This window comes from Lipotes vexillifer, unplaced genomic scaffold (assembly GCF_000442215.2).
Source record: "Lipotes vexillifer unplaced genomic scaffold, Lipotes_vexillifer_v1.1 scaffold1066, whole genome shotgun sequence".
NCBI lineage: Eukaryota > Metazoa > Chordata > Mammalia > Artiodactyla > Lipotidae > Lipotes > Lipotes vexillifer.
This window is the reverse complement of record NW_006771394.1, coordinates 1356237-1372313: the sequence shown is the minus strand read 5'-3', so window position 1 is coordinate 1372313 and position 16077 is coordinate 1356237.

Here is a 16077-nt window from a genome sequence, read left to right as displayed (position 1 = left end):
GTATGATGGTTTATTAACAGACGATATTGTTTTTCTTAAATTAATTTAAAAGGAAATTTTCAGATACTTTTAGAAACCAGAGAGGCTGTTTTACTTTATTTGTTAACGTCCTCTGTCATAGCAGTCTAAGGTTATAAATCAGTGCTGCAACAGTAAACTATGAGCCAATGTGTGTGAAAAGAAAAAGAAATAGATTTTAACTGATGAAATCCTAAGAGGTTATTAAAAATGAGAGAGAGAAAAGTAGAAAAGGGGAAAAATCCTTTAAAAGAAAATGTAATAGATAATACATGGGGCTATTATTGTCCCACTTCTATTTGTCTGGTCTTCCTAAACCTCTTGATGGACACTTCTACTCGTAAGACTCTCTGGGAAAAGCATTGAGATTATTTCTCTTCTTATTACTCCATTCACCTCTTCACATTTTAGAGGCTACAACAATTGGTCATGATTGAAATCTTTCTAGGCTACATGAACAATAACCAAATACAATGACAGTGTACATAATGGGCATAAAAGAAACATCATTGTGAAGTCTTCATGTGATTTGAACTGAGATGTTAATACTAATCATTTGCTTTTATAAAAGGTTTGTTTCAATCTTTTCTGTTTGCTTTCCTTCCCCCAGTGAATGTTATTTTCTTTTCATTATTATGCATGTTTTATGAGTTATGATTTATTTGTGTGTGTTGGATTTGATTTATTTCTGTAGTACTTTACAGTTTCTTAAAAATCTGATTAAAAAATGAGGTTCAGAATATAAAATTTGTGCTCTGCATTGTCAGTTCCCCTGCCAATCTTGATGACCTTGACCAAATGGAGGTCTAATGTTATTCACTTAGGTTTTGCTATCACATGTAAAGTTGGTACCACTGTGTTTCATTCTTAGAGGTAGAACAATTCACATACTTTATTGTATACCTCATATTTTGTAGTTTCTATTCCTCAGCATCAATATTCTATTAAGATGACTGGTTTGAGGCAATCTGAGAACAAAAATACCCCAGCTTTCTGAAATTATTCATGTACAGGTAAGGTTAAAGAGATGAAAGACAAATATGGCAGCCAAGGTACACTATTTGTCTTTAATAATTCAGTATCATCTTTCTATACCTTTAACTCTTGTAGAGTTATCCTTCTAGCTAGAAATAAAGGAAGCACTTACAGGAAAGGAGGATTCAAGAAATAGGCAGTATCAAGTTCTCTTGGTAACTTCATTAATCTCAAGCAAATTTGCATGTGAGAAGAAACAGTTCTATTAGTGAGACAGCCAAATATGTGTTTGTGTAAAGCATGTGTGCATGATAATGAATATCCATGGAAGGACTAGAATAGGAAAGATGTGTCTATTTTCTCACATTCGTTTTAGGAAAAGGAAATCTTCCAGAAGACTGTGCCTATAGCTAGTGTCAGAATTTGAGACCTAAGGACTCAGTAGGTCTATCTTTATATCTTTCTAACTTCAGAAAAAGCGACTAGAAAGTTAGGAAAGAGAATTCAGTTGCACCCATTTCAAACTACAAGGAAACAGAATAGAGAAAATCAGTGAGGATTCACATGGAAACACACACATAAACTTCTTTTCTGTATATGTTTCCAGCTATACTCTACATTTCTGTATTAAAAAGTGAAGATACCAAAACCAGATAAAGACATTAAAAGAAAGGAAAACTACAGATTAATAGTGCTCATGAATATAAATACAAAAAACCTCAACAAAAGATTAACAGTGTAAATCCAGCAATATACAAAAATAATTTTATTCCATAACCAAGTGGGATTTATTCTTGATTTGCCAGGCTGACTCATCATTTGAAAATTAAGTAATTTAATTCATCACATCAACAAGTTAAATAAGAAACATCATATGTTTCTTCAATAGATGCAGAAAAAGCTTTTAAGAAAATTGAAAATCTGTTCAAGTTAAACAGTTTCAGAACACTTTGAATAGAGAGGCGTTTCCACAACTTAATAGAGAAAATATACAAAAAACCTGCATCTAACAACATACTTAATGGTGAAAAACCAGATGCTTTCCCCTAAAGATCTAAAATGATGCAAGGAAGTCCCCTCTCAACCTCCCATTCAACACCCTATTAGAAGTCTTAGCTAATGCAATTAGATGAGAAAAGGAGATAAAAATACATAGATTTCAAAGTAACGAATAAAATGGTCTTTTTTCCCCCACAAATGTCATGTTTATCTATGTAGGAGCCCCAAAGAATCAACAAAAAATCCTCCCAGAATTACTAAGCATTTATAACAAGTTTGCATGATACAAGGTTAGTATAGAAAAATCAGTCGCTCATAGCAGCAATAAAGGGTTAGAGTTTGAGATTTTAAAAACACAATCTCATTTACATTAGAAGTGAAAATAATTAAGTAAGTAGATATAAAGCTAACAAAATATGCATAGGATCTATACAAATAGACCTACAAAAACTCCAAAGAGGGCTTCCCTGGTGGCGCAGTGGTTGGGAGTCCGCCTGCCGATGCTGGGGACGCAGGTTTGTGCCCTGGTCCCGGAAGATCCTACATGCCGTGGAGCGGCTGGGCCCGTGAGCCATGGCCGCTGGGCCTGCACGTCCGGAGCCTGTGCTCCGCAACGGGAGAGGCCACAACGGTGAGAGGCCCGCGTACCGCAAAAAAAAAAACAAAAACAAAAAAAACAAACAACAACTCCAAAGAAAGAACTCAAAGATTTAAATAAATGGAGAGATATTCTGTGTTTCTGAATTGGATGATTCAATATTGTTAAAATGTCAGTGCTTCCCAACTTGATCTATAGATCCAATACAGTCGCACTCAAAATCTTAGCAAGTTATTTTGTGGATATTAACAGAATGACTCTAAAGTTTATGGAAAGCCAAAGGACTCAGAATAGCCAACACAATGCTAACAGAGAAGAACAAGTCAGAGAACTGACATTACCCAACTTCAGGGCTTATTATGGAGCTACAATAATTAATACAACATGGTATTAATGGAGGAATAGACAAATAGGCCAATGGAACAGAGTAGAGAGGCCAGAGAGATTTGTTTGGTAGTGGAACTGTTAGGAATGAAACTGTAATGGTGGATACATGACATTATGCATTTGTCAGAACACATAGAACTGTACAAGAGTAAGTCTTAATGTAAACTATGTACTTTAAGAACTGAAATAATATATCAAAATTGTTCATTAATCTTTAACAAATGTACCACTCTAATGCAATATATTTATAATAGAGGAAATTTGGAACTGGGGCATATGGGAACTTTCTGTACTATCTGCTCCATTTTTCTGTAAATCTAACACTGTTCTTTAAAAAACAGTGTATTAATTTTTAAAACTGTGAAAGCATGAGCCAGAAATATGGGGGTTGTCTTTATATCTTCTTCTTTCTTCATGACCACTCTCCATCCAATCAGTTCAAGGATTCAATGTTCTAAATTGCTTTCAAATTTATTTGCTTTTCTTTTTAATGCTATTGCCATTTTCTAGCAGAGATCATCATTATCTCCACCTGGATTTTGCAGTAACTTTCCAGCTGTTCTTGCTTGCCTTCTGTCATGCAGTCTTCAAAATGTTGACAGAGTGACCTTTCTTTAATTTAAAACTCTCATGTCGTTATACTGCTTAAAACTCTTCTTTGGATTTCTATTTCCAAACTTCCTTCTTATAAGAAAGCACTTAGAAGAACTTTTATCATCTAGCCATCGCTAATCTTTCAGTTCATTTCTCTGACTGCATTCTTTCTTGCCTTCTGGCTGGAGTTACACTGAACTTCATATGGGTCCACCAGAGCCATGCTCTGTGTTGTCCTCAGTCTTGTCTACTAATCCCACTGCCTGAATACTTCCCTTGCCATTCTTGCCTGGCTTATGTTTTATCCTTTGGAATTTTGCTTAGATAGTACACTATTCAGGAATCTTTCTACTCCCCACAAACTGACCTAAATATTCCTCCTAAGTTACCTTGAATTTTCCTTAATATGATATGCAAACTTCATGCTTTCTTCTCAGCATCTTCATTTGATCATTACCTCTGAGAAAACAGAGTCATGTCTCTACATTTTGCATTATCTTCCCAGAATCTGCAGTGTAACAGGCTATCTATTACATACCTGTAAAAAGAAAACCACTTAAAAATCATTTCTAATAATGTATCACAGTTAAATTCATGTCACTAATAAAAAATGTTATAAATTGGATGAATCCAGTGGAAGAAAAGATATATGGACTAAAAGAATTGGATCAAGGATTATAATCTTAAATTCTGATCTTCCAGGACCCTTCTAGTAGCTCAAGTAACTTTTTTTTTTGGTGACAGTTTTATTGAAATATAATTCACATACTATACAATTCACTAATTTAAATTGCATGATTCAGTGGGGTTTAGTATATTCAGATGGCACAACCATCAATGCAGTCAATTGTAGAATATTTTCACTAGCACAGAAAGAAACCCTGAACCCTCTAGCCCTCACCCCTCAATCCTCTCATGCCCCCAAACCCAAGGCAACCTTTAACCTACTTTCTGTCCTTGTAGATTTGCCTGACCTGGACATTTCACATAAATGGGATCATATAATGTGTGGTCCTCTGTGCCTGGCTTCTGTCTGACTTGGCATAGGGTTTCCAAGGTGCATCCATTTTGTTCAAATAACTTGTGATAGTTTTAACTGTATATCTCGGAATTTTTCAACAACAGAGCTATAGCCAAAATACATCAAAATCTAGCCCAGTCCACTCAGTGAAGCAGTTTTAAACATAGTAATTGACATTTATTCTATCGGCCAATGTACATTTTACCAAATATATTTTATATGAGAAAGTTTAAGGTTTATCGCCATTTATGAAGAATTTTGTCCTTTAGACTAGCCTGTCATTTGGAGCTTTGCAAAGCTTCATTATATGCTATGACGAGGATGCACATTTTTCTTCACAAGAGTTTACTTCAGCGCACATGGATTGGAATAATAACACCAAATATGTTGCGTCAGTCTGCAAATATGTGTATGGTCATTGAAACTGACCGTTTAAATGTTATGTCTCAAGAATACTGTTTGACTAAATTTTCCTCCGTTGTGGAAAGAGTTCAGCATGCTCCTGAAAGCATGAATTTGTTTGACACAATTTGGTATTATCTTTTTTTAGCAGTTGGTGATGAAAACATAGGGGAATGCTTTTAAAGTACTGAGGAAATACACACTTTTACTTCAGAGCACTTGTGAACAGTTGATTTACTGCTGATAAAAAGATATTAACAACTCCAGCTTGGGTCATTATGTGTGCCCCAAAGTAGCTAATGTTCTTTTCCTCCCTTTTGTAGAAATGGTAAATGAAGATTTGCATTCAGGGTAGAGCGTCCTCTTGGGGAAGGAGTAGACGCCTACACTGACATTCCCTAAGCCCCAAGCCTTGTTAAAAAGGGTTTCAGTCCTGGGGACCTAATGTGCTGATTGCTTCCCTAGAAGGAGTCTCATTGTTTCCTCCATTCGGTCCTATTACTGAAGGTCTAATTACATCTGTTATGCTGTTCAGTTTCACAGAAGGTTGGGGAAGGAAATTAGGGGTATTAGGGGATAGGATTGGGGGCGCATAACACACACACACACACACACACTCACACTCATGTTGTGGGTTTTGAGAAATAAACTGGTGACCAAACTAGAGCATCTGTGAGATTGAATCTAAGCTATCAAGTGTGTTACTGTAACAAGACAAAATGGAGATGGTTCCAATTCTGTATGATTGCCCAGGCAACAGGGAACCAATTACACTGTCAAAATCTTAGACACTGGAGCTTAAAAGCCCCACAGGACTTCTTTGGAGCCAAACATTTTTTTGCTATCCATAAAAGGGCAAGTAAAGCATTTTTTTATCCCGTTGCAAAATGTCATTTATATTCTGAGCTCCCAAAACCTTTCCTAGCCCACTCTTCCCTTGTATACTGCAAACAGTACATGCTTATGCTCTGCTTTTGTGTAGCCCAGATGAAGATGGTTATCATGGCCTAATAGAGCTCAAAATGGAAAGGGAGAAGGGGTGGAAGAGAGGCTCATTATTTTTTAAATGGCTTCACTTTTCCCATAGGAATCCTATAGATCACACTTAGCAGAAGCTCATTCCAGCACTGATTAAGAGAGAAATACACAGAATCTCAAAAGGTCAGACCTATAATCATCTGTCCTCAGGGGTTGATATGGAAAACTTCTTAATCCAACTAGAATTTATTGCCATCTTATAACATAGTGAAGCAGATGATATGACATTGAAGAAAGATACATATGCATATGTCTTTATATATATATATACACACACATATATGACACATGTGCATGCATACATATGTGTGTGCAGATGATATGACATTAAGAAAAGATATATATATATATACCTGTATATATATACACACACATGTGACACATGTGGATGCGTGTGTGGATGTGTGAGGGATATCTGCCTACCTAAACCCACAGTAACCTGGTTTACCTGAACCGTTCGATTTGTTAGGCAGTCTTCCCTATAGTGTTTTACTTTATTTATGTTATTGATTTGTTTTTATATTGTTGGAGACTTTGAAACTATAACAAATTAAGTTTAGTTAGAATTGGCTTTGCATTTGTGAGAAAGAATTCACAACTTACAGACTCTAAAGGTGTATGACTAAAAAGAGGTATGTAAAAAAATAGGATAATAGAAAAAGAGGAAAAACGGAAAGAATTCTTAATGTTTCCAAACTGTGTGCAAGCCTGTGATAAACACTTCTTTGTGGGAAGAATATATTTGGGGAACCGGATGGCTTAACGTGGACAAAGCTTGGTTTCTTGTCTCTTCAAATGCATTTTTACTTATTTTAGTAAATAATTATTAGTCAATATTTCATTAAAAAATGACTTTGGTCAAAAGCTGAAGGTGTTTTGCTCATCACACCTTAAAATGCCATCTCTATTTATGTTCTCACATAAATTTGCAGTCCTTTCTATCACTTTTATGCTGAGAGCAGCACCCAAATACAAAATGTTAAATCAGTCATGCACCTTCGTGCTTGCTTATCTGCGTGGAAGAAAACAGATTGTTTCTCTCCCTTCTCCTTGTGCCAAGTAGTTATTAAGTTAAGCCTGGAAGAAAATCGACCTTGGAGTTGTCTTGAGCTGTGAGATCGAGCAAGGCTGTGAACGTTTCTCATTTAAACATCATTCTGCGCCCCTACTCCCTGGGAGGCAACACAGTCTTATAAGAGTGATGGAAAGGAAGTGGTATAAGTGGCAAAGTGGCTACTCCCTGAGTGGCTTTAACTTTTCAGGGTTTAGGAAAGTGGTTGTCATTCTCATCTTTTCCTACCTTGTGAAGAAGGGTAAGAAGGGAAGAGAGGGCTTCCCTGGTGGCCCAGTGGTTGGGAGTCCGCCTGCCAATGCAGGGGACACGGGTTCGAGCGCTGGTCCGGGAAGATCCCACACGCCGCGGAGCAACTAAGCCTGTGCGCCACAACTACTGAGCCTGTGCTCTAGAGTCTGCGAGCCACAACTACTGAAACCCACGTGCCTAGAGCCCGTGCTCCGTAACAAGAGAAGCCACCGCAATGAGAAGCCCGCGCACCACAACGAAGAGTAGCCCCTGCTCGCTGCAACTAGAGAAAGCCCGCGTGCAGCAATGAAGACCCAACGCAGCCAAAAATAAGAATAAAATAAATTAAAAGAGCCTGTACCTACAGCTTAATCCTTTTAAAAAAAAAGAAAGAAAGGAAGAGAGAGACTCTGAAGTTTAGAGCAGGTGTTTCCCTCATCTTCTGCTCGTTGGAGAAAGTGGACACAATGAGGAAATAAATGTATTCGTCTCTGTAGTTCTTTTGAATATGTCACAATGAGTGAGAGCATGACTCATCTGTTTTTTTGTTTGTTTGTTTTTGCGGCACGCGGGCCTCTCACTGTTGTGGCCTCTCCCATTGCGGAGCACAGGCTGTGGACGCGCAGGCTCAGCGGCCATGGCTCATGGGCCCAGCCGCTCCGCGGCACGTGGGATCCTTCCAGACCGGGGCACGAACCTGCGTCCCCTGCATTAGCAGGCGGACTCCCAACCACTGCGCCACCAGGGAAGCCCCTCATCTGTTTTTGTGAGATACTTAGAGTGCAGCAGCTAGGAAGTGCGAAGACCAGTGACTCTTAAGGAGCTTCTTCCAGGGGACAGGGACAAACTTCCACTGATTCCATCAGTGGAAATATGAGAATAGACTGGCTAGGAGCCCAGGGCATGATTCACATAGCCGGGCTTGATTCTCCGCCATGTGACCCTGGGAAACCTAGTTAACTTCTCTGAGCCTCATTTTTCTCATCTGCAACTTGGGGATAATAATGTTAGCAGTTTCAAAAGTTTTGAGGGACAATTCAGCGAAATTATGAATAAAGATTGATGAGCGGCATGACTAGCACTTAGTAGGCGCTCATTAGAAGTCAGCTGCTGAGCCTGTGCATGTTGGGAAGCAAAGACATTGTAAAAGCTGGCAACACCTCTCCTTGTCCTAATAAACAGGGATGGTGATGAGAAAGTATAACTGGATATTTGCCAAGAGACACAAGTGTTTTGCCTATTTGACTTGAAGAGGTCAAGTATTTTAATATATTCAGGAATGTACCTATAGTGAGCCAATAAACGGATGAAGGAGAGAAATAAGTTGGTTGAGCCTTGAGCGTAGGTTACGTACAGGTGTGTATTGCACTTCCATTCCTAACCAAGTGAAGTCCAGCTTCTATTGGAAAGCTGATCTTGAACCGAAAAGAATGCTTTTGAATAGTTAAAACTATCCGGGCAACACACTAGTTTTGCTTAAGCATATACAGAATTTTCAGGACTTCCACAGTTCTGAAATGAGCTTCAGAATTGTGGATCCTGGCTGTGGTTGGTATCTGTTAACCAAGTGATGCTATACTGTGTCCTTGAAAAGTCCTCAGTAAATATCCTTGTCACAAAAAAAAGGAGTCAAAGATTCAGCTAGACTCTGGACTGACAATTTTTGTATTTAACTTATACAGAGATTGGTTGCTAAAAAAAGCTGTAAAGAATATTGACAGGTCAAATAGAGTACTTTTTTTTTCTGTTACTATCTATGAACATCAGTGTGGGGAGACTGGAAATCTTAAATCAGCAACGATTTTTACCATATATGTATGTACACACACATATATATTGAGATAATTTTCTCTAATCCATGTAAGTTAGCACAGTTACTTGAAGAATCAACATTTATGAATAATCAGAAAATTGGTAAACTGCATTTTCATACATTCTGAAAATAACTTTTAGTTGTGAAAAGTACGGAGCACAGTGGGCTTTTGTTATTAATATAGAAAAATGCTTAGGTGCTGTTCTTCATTTAAACATAACACATATATTAAAGCATGCCTTAATTTTCATATGTTTCTTGAAGGTCTACTATGTAACCAGCACTGCTGTAAGTACTGGAATTGAATGGAGAACATGCCTTCTAAGATCTTATATGCTATACAATAAGCCAGTAAAGCAATAAACAAGTAAACGTTGGTTCACATTGTGGTGAACATGATGCAGGAAATATCCAATGGGCATGGAAGTGCTGCTTTAGGGAACACTTCTTTAATGTGCCATTTGAGCTGAGACATGAAGGTACTGGTCATGCAAAGGAAACCATCAGCTAGAAAAAGCTCAACATATCTGGAGGATGAAAAGGCAGAGAGCATGGTTGGAACATAGTGAGGAGAGGGAGGGTAGTGCCTGAGGCTTGCGTGCTAGAAGGAGGCAGGGCCAGATCAGGTAGGCACTGGAAGCCATGGCAGGGTTAGGATTCAGAAGCCACTGATGAGAGAGAGAAAGAGAGAGAGAGTGTATGTGTGTGTGCAAGAGAGTGCGCTTGTGAGGGAGTGTGTGTGTGTGAGTGTATGTGTGTGTGTGAGAGGGTGTGTGTGAGAGGGTGTATGTGTGCAAGAGGGTGTGTAACAGTGTATGTAAGAGAGAGGGTTGTGTAAGAGGGGGTGTGTTTGAGTATGTGTGTGTAAGAGAGAGGGTTGTGTAAGAGAGAGGGTGTGTGTGTGCGAGAGAGGGTATGTGTGCGAGTGTGTGAGGGTTGTGTAAGAAGGGTGTGTGTGTGAGGGTGTGTGTGCAAGAGAGGGTGTAAGAGTGTAAGAGGGTTGTGTAAGAGTGTGACTGTAAGAGGTGTGTATGAGTGTGATTGTGTGTGAGAGGGTGTGTAAGAGTGTATGAGGGTGTGTGTGAGAGAGTGTGTGTGAGTGTAAGAGAGGGTTTGTGTGTGTGGGTGTGTGCATTTGTGAGGGAGTGTGTGAGTGAGGGTGTGTGTGTGTGAGTGTGTAAGAGAAAGGGTGTGAGAGGGTGTGTGTGAGAGTGTGTAAAGGAGGGAGGGTGTGAGTGTGAGAGGGTGTGCGTGTGTGTGTGTGAGAGGGTGTGTGTGTGAGAGAGAGAGAATGTGTGTGTGTGTGTGTGTGTGTGTGTGTGTGAGAGAGAGAGAGAGAGAGAGACAGATTCAGCTGAACAGCCTAATTATTGGTTTTCATTTTCTTACCACCCTTATTTTGCATGCACACAGATCTATATACAACTGAAGTTCTTAACATCTGGGAAAGCTGCACATTTTAGGTGGAGTTACTCTGTAAAAGAAACCATGCTACTTGAGAGAGGGAAATGTTTTCACACACATACACACATGCACACAAACACACACACATGCCACATCTCTTTATATTTTTTTTCTTTAAGCAGTGATATGGCCTTGTCTAATTTACATTAGAAACTCACAGTTTGTGGGATGAACGATGGATTGTGGGAGGGTGAGACTGAAAGCAGGGAAACCAATTAGGAGGTCATTACAAAATCCTGGGGAAGAGATGGTGACGGCTTGAAATAGGATGGGGGCTTAGGAGACAGTGCCATTATTATACACACACACACACACATACAGGATATATTTTGGAGACAGAGTAAATAGGACTTGTGATGGATTGAATGTAGGGGTTGAGTCACAGGAAAATTAATGTGAGTTGTGGTACAAAATGGGCAGGAAGCTGGCGGGTGTTTAACATGACAGACCTTTGTTGCAGCACAACACTCTGGCCTTCCATAAATCACTGCAGCATGCAACATCAGGAACTCAAAGGACCAAAAAACTGTATTAGCACTGAAGCATGGCATCTCTTTAACACACGTATTTAACGAAATGGCATTAGTGCTCTTCATTTTTCTTGTTATTTTTCTTGTTATTTCTGCATATTTGAGAGAGCAGGCCAGAGAAGGACACAAGAGTACCTAAGGTGTGATCACATTGTTCCTGAGAATACGGGAGGAAAACTGAAGCAGAAGAAGGCTGTTTTACAGAGGTGGGAGGCAAGGGCCTCTGTTCTCTCAAACTCTCAGATCTCTTATGCTGTTTTCCAGTTTTCCAGCCATGGCTGCAGCATGATTCCTGATAGGGTGCATTCAAAGCTGTGGCTCAGGACAGAGTGCTACTGAGGTTTCCTCTATGGTAGTGTTTTCCAGATGATGGGTGTGACCTTCTAGTGGGTAATATAATAAAATGATTGAGAATTACCAGCATTGGGGAAAAAAGTGTAATAGAAAACATTACAGTGCACCTCCTACAATATTGTTTTGTGAATTCTGTTTTTGTTTCATTTACATATATGGATGGATGGATGTGTCACAGTGCAAAATGGATTTTTTAGAGTGGGTCTAGGTTAAAAAGAAAAGTTGGAAAGCCACTGCTCTCAGATACATTCTGGGAAATGTACTGGGAAATCCTCCTCAGTTTCTTGCTTCAGTATAACTGTCTGAAGACTTGGAATAGGCTTATTTCCTTAACCTCATCATCTTTAATCTTTATGGCAGGCAGAGACAGATGAATTGACCAAACATTGGAGATGAATAACTTGGGTGGTGGGTCTTGGAAAAGAGGTGGGAAACATAAAACCTACTAAGGGACAGGTGGAATAAGAGGTGAAAAGAAGTTTCCCATAAAGCCAGATGAAAACAACAGAGCCCCAGACCAGTAGTCATAGGCATCTTATCATCGGGGGAAGGGTTAGCAAAAAGAAAAGTAGAGAATATCATAGGCAATCTGTGCCTACCCCAGTTCTGCCTGTGTCTACCTTTGGTGTTCAACGATGTGAAAGGGAGACCCATAACTGACATTTAAAGAATTTCTAGATGGGAACCATAAGGGCAGCCTCTTCCTAATGGAAAATTGAAGAGCTCAGAAATGTCACAGCGTATGTGTAATTCCGCATCCCCATTCCTTCGGCCGATCGTCATTTATTGGATTTGTGCTATACACAATGCCTGTGCCTGATTTCTTCATGTCACTCACAGATGAACCCTGTGAAATTGCCGAAAGATCAGAACAAAGCCAAATTGTAAGTCAAGAATGAAAAGATGGGAACCTTCCTAATTACAGACTGAGTTAAGTGTCCAAGATCTCTCCTGGCAGTGGCAAGGGTGAAGGTTCAAAAGTTTTAGTGACTAAAAAGCTTTTTGATTTTTCCAAACATCTTCTGCTTAAGGCACCTCATTCAGAGAGAAGCAGCTGCATAAGATGGGGGTTCAATTGCCTGTTCCCAGTCTTTCTTCTTGCAGGCTGTTGTCTCTTGGTGTGTGCAAGACATGAGTGATTGTGCAATAGGCCAGCACCTGTGGTGCTAAAAGTGAGGGACTTGTGCTATATAACACTTGTGATACACAATACTAATACACTTATGAAGTATAATAATATAAAAATGTGATATATGATAAAACATTTCTAATTTTTTTCCAGCATGCTTAAAATACTATTCTGAAATTGACTTTGCCAGATAATTCTAACACTGGAATTGAGACTATTGACTTTTTAAAAACTATTCTTAATGAAAGATACAGTTTTAAGTATTCTTATCATGCCTCATATTGTTTCTAATTAAACCTCTGACCACTTTTAAATGTTACATTCAGATAGAATGGTATGGTATGGTTATTGGAATCAGACTATGGGAAGGAAAGTGTTGAGAATTTTAATTAGTGAATACTAAACATAAAAATTCAGATCACAGGCAACAGTTTTGGGTGCTGCAATTTGAAAAGGACATCAGTAAACTGGAATATGTCCAGAAAAGGGAAAATGGGACTACTTATACATTAGAGATCTGGAAAACAAATTATATGAGAAACAACTAAAAAAGCAAGAAATCATTCATTCAGGAGGAAAGCATGAGCCCCTGTTATATTGCTGGCACTGGACTGAAGTTTGAAGATATAGCAAGAGCTTCTCAGGAAGTTTTGTAGAAGAAAAGAAAAGTTTGGGGATGTGTGAAAGTGGCCATGATGTATCTTAAGAACATTTACATAGAGAGAGGATGGATTAAACCTCTTTCTGTCTCTATTTTCTTTTTTTGTTGTTTTTTTTTTTTTAAATTTTATTAAAGTATAGTTATTTACAATATTGTGTTAATTTCTGCTGCACACCAAAGTGACTCAATTATACATATGTATATTATTTTTCATATTCTTTTCCATTATGGTTTATCACAGGATATTGAATATAGTTCCCTGTGCTATACAGTAGGACCTTGTTGTTTATACATCCTATATATCCCAGTTTGCATTTGCTAATCGCAAACTCCCAATCCTTTCCTCCCCTTCTCCCCTCCCCCTTGGAAACCACAAGTCTATTCTCTATGTCTGTAAGTGTTTCTGTTTCATAAAGATGTTCATTTGTGTCATATTTTAGATTCCACATATAAGTGATATCGTATGGTATTTGTCTTTCTCCTTCTGACTGACTTCACTTAGTATGATCATCTCTAGGTCCATCCATGTTGCTCTAAATGGCATTATTTCATTCTTCTTTATGGCTGAGTAATAACTACTCCATTGTGTGTGTGTGTGTGTGTGTGTATACACACACACACACATACCACATCTTCTTTATGTATTCATCTGTCAAACATTTAGGTTGTTTCCATGTCTTGGCTATTGTAATTGTGCTGCTGTGAACATAGGGGTGCATGTATCTTTTCAAATTATAATTTTGTCTGGGTGTATGCCCAGGTGTAGGATTGCTGGATCCTGTGACAACTCTATTTTTAGTTTTTTAAGGAACCTCCATACTGTTTTCCATAGTGGCTGCACAAATTTACATTCCCACCAACAGTGTAAGAGGGTTCCCTTTTCTCCATACCCTCTCCAACATATATTATTTGTAGATTTTTTAATGATGGCCATTCTGACTAGTGAGAGGTGGTACCTCACTGTAGTTTTGATTTGCATTTCTCTAATAATTAGCGACGATGAGCATCTTTTCAATGTGCCTGTTGGCCAACTCTATGTCTTCTTTGAAGAAATGTCAATTTAGGTCTTCTGCCCATTTTTCTTTTTTTAAAAAAATTTTTATTGAAGTAGAGTTGATTTACAATGTTGTGTTAATTTTTGCTGTACAGCAAAGTGACTCAGTTATTTTTCATATTCTTTAATGAAAGAATATTTTTTCATATTCTTGTCCATTATGGTTTATCAGAGGATATATTTGTTGAAGAAGGAGAAGAGACAGAGTTTGACCCAAATGATGCTTTTCAATAGGGGTGGTACAGATTTTGTGAGACCGAAATCTTATACAATTTGGGGACCTTCTTTAAAAAAAGAAAATTAGATATGTAAATTAATATTTGTTTAGGATGTAATCTGCTGACTTAAAACAAATAGACTTTCAGTTATTTTTCCAGCAAATACGGGTTTATTTGGGATCAGCAAAGAATTGCAATTTGGGGTCTGTACCATGGCAAGCCACATGCAAGTACCCAACAGCAAGGGAAGGAGGATGGTTTTATAGAGGGAAAAATAAGTTGGGAGGGCAGTAGTAAACAAAGAGTCCATGGCTTTTCATTGGCTGAGTCCTTGCCAGGAAAGAAGACGAGTCTTTCTTCTTCTTGGGCTCTGGTATCATCAAAGGGCATGAGAGCTCCCCTGTCTGGTCTCCCAACTCTATTTAATTGAGGTTTCTGTTTATTAATTTTTTACAAAATGAAGCCACACAAATTACAGTTCTTAAAAAACTGAAAAATCCTACATTCTAAAGTCCAGGAAAAAAAAACCCAGAATGTTCTTATTAGTGAGCTGCCTGACATACATCTGTGATACTTTTCAGCCTATATTTTAGACTCTGCAGACTCTCAGCAACTCTTCATGTTACAACATACTGTAATATAAATTTCTATATTTCTATAGAGAGGAGAATAGAAAGATGATAGAGAGAATAGAAAGATGCTTCAGTCTTCCTCCTAGCATAGTTGATAGGTGTTTTTAGTTACTGGTAATTTAGAACTTTTTCCACAAGGTAGCTTTTGATGCTATACCTTTCAAACCTCCTTTACCACTGCTATCCCATACTTCCAGTGTAAATGAAAAGCTTCTATATAGGTTTGACTTTTGTGTGTGTGTGTGTGCGATACACGGGCGTCTCCCTGTTGTGGCCTCTCCTGTTGCGGAGCACAGGCTCCAGATGCACAGGGTCAGCGGCCATGGCTCACGGGCCCAGCCGCTCCGCGGCATGTGGGATCTTCCCGGACTGGGGCACGAACCCGTGTCCCCTGCATCGGCAGGCGGACTCACAACCACTGCGCCACCAGGGAAGCCCTAGGTTTGACTTTGACTTGTAGATTTCCTCCATGGAGCCCTGATGCTTCTGTAGAAACACCTTAGGTGGATCTTGACTGGCCCCTCTCCCGTCATACGCAGGCCAGATGGTGGAGAACCCTCTGCCCAGATTTTAACTAAAGAAGCTCTGCTCTGCCTAGCTTTATGAAGTGGATTTTCTCAGCTTCTGGGGGATTCCAAGGGTGAATATCAAGGGAAAACTGCCCTGAATGAAGGCACTAGGGTGACTCAGAAATAATCATAAAACCAAGTAAATGTTAGTCTACTTTTTATTATCACTTTGTGCCAGCAACTCTGGACAATGTCAGTGAAAAAAATTCCCCACCACCAAAAAGCTTTTGTTGGTTAGAGTTCAAAATAATTGTTGCAGTTGCCTTTAGGTTTTAATAATAAATATGTAAGCTTCAGATTGGCATGTTTTTATTATTT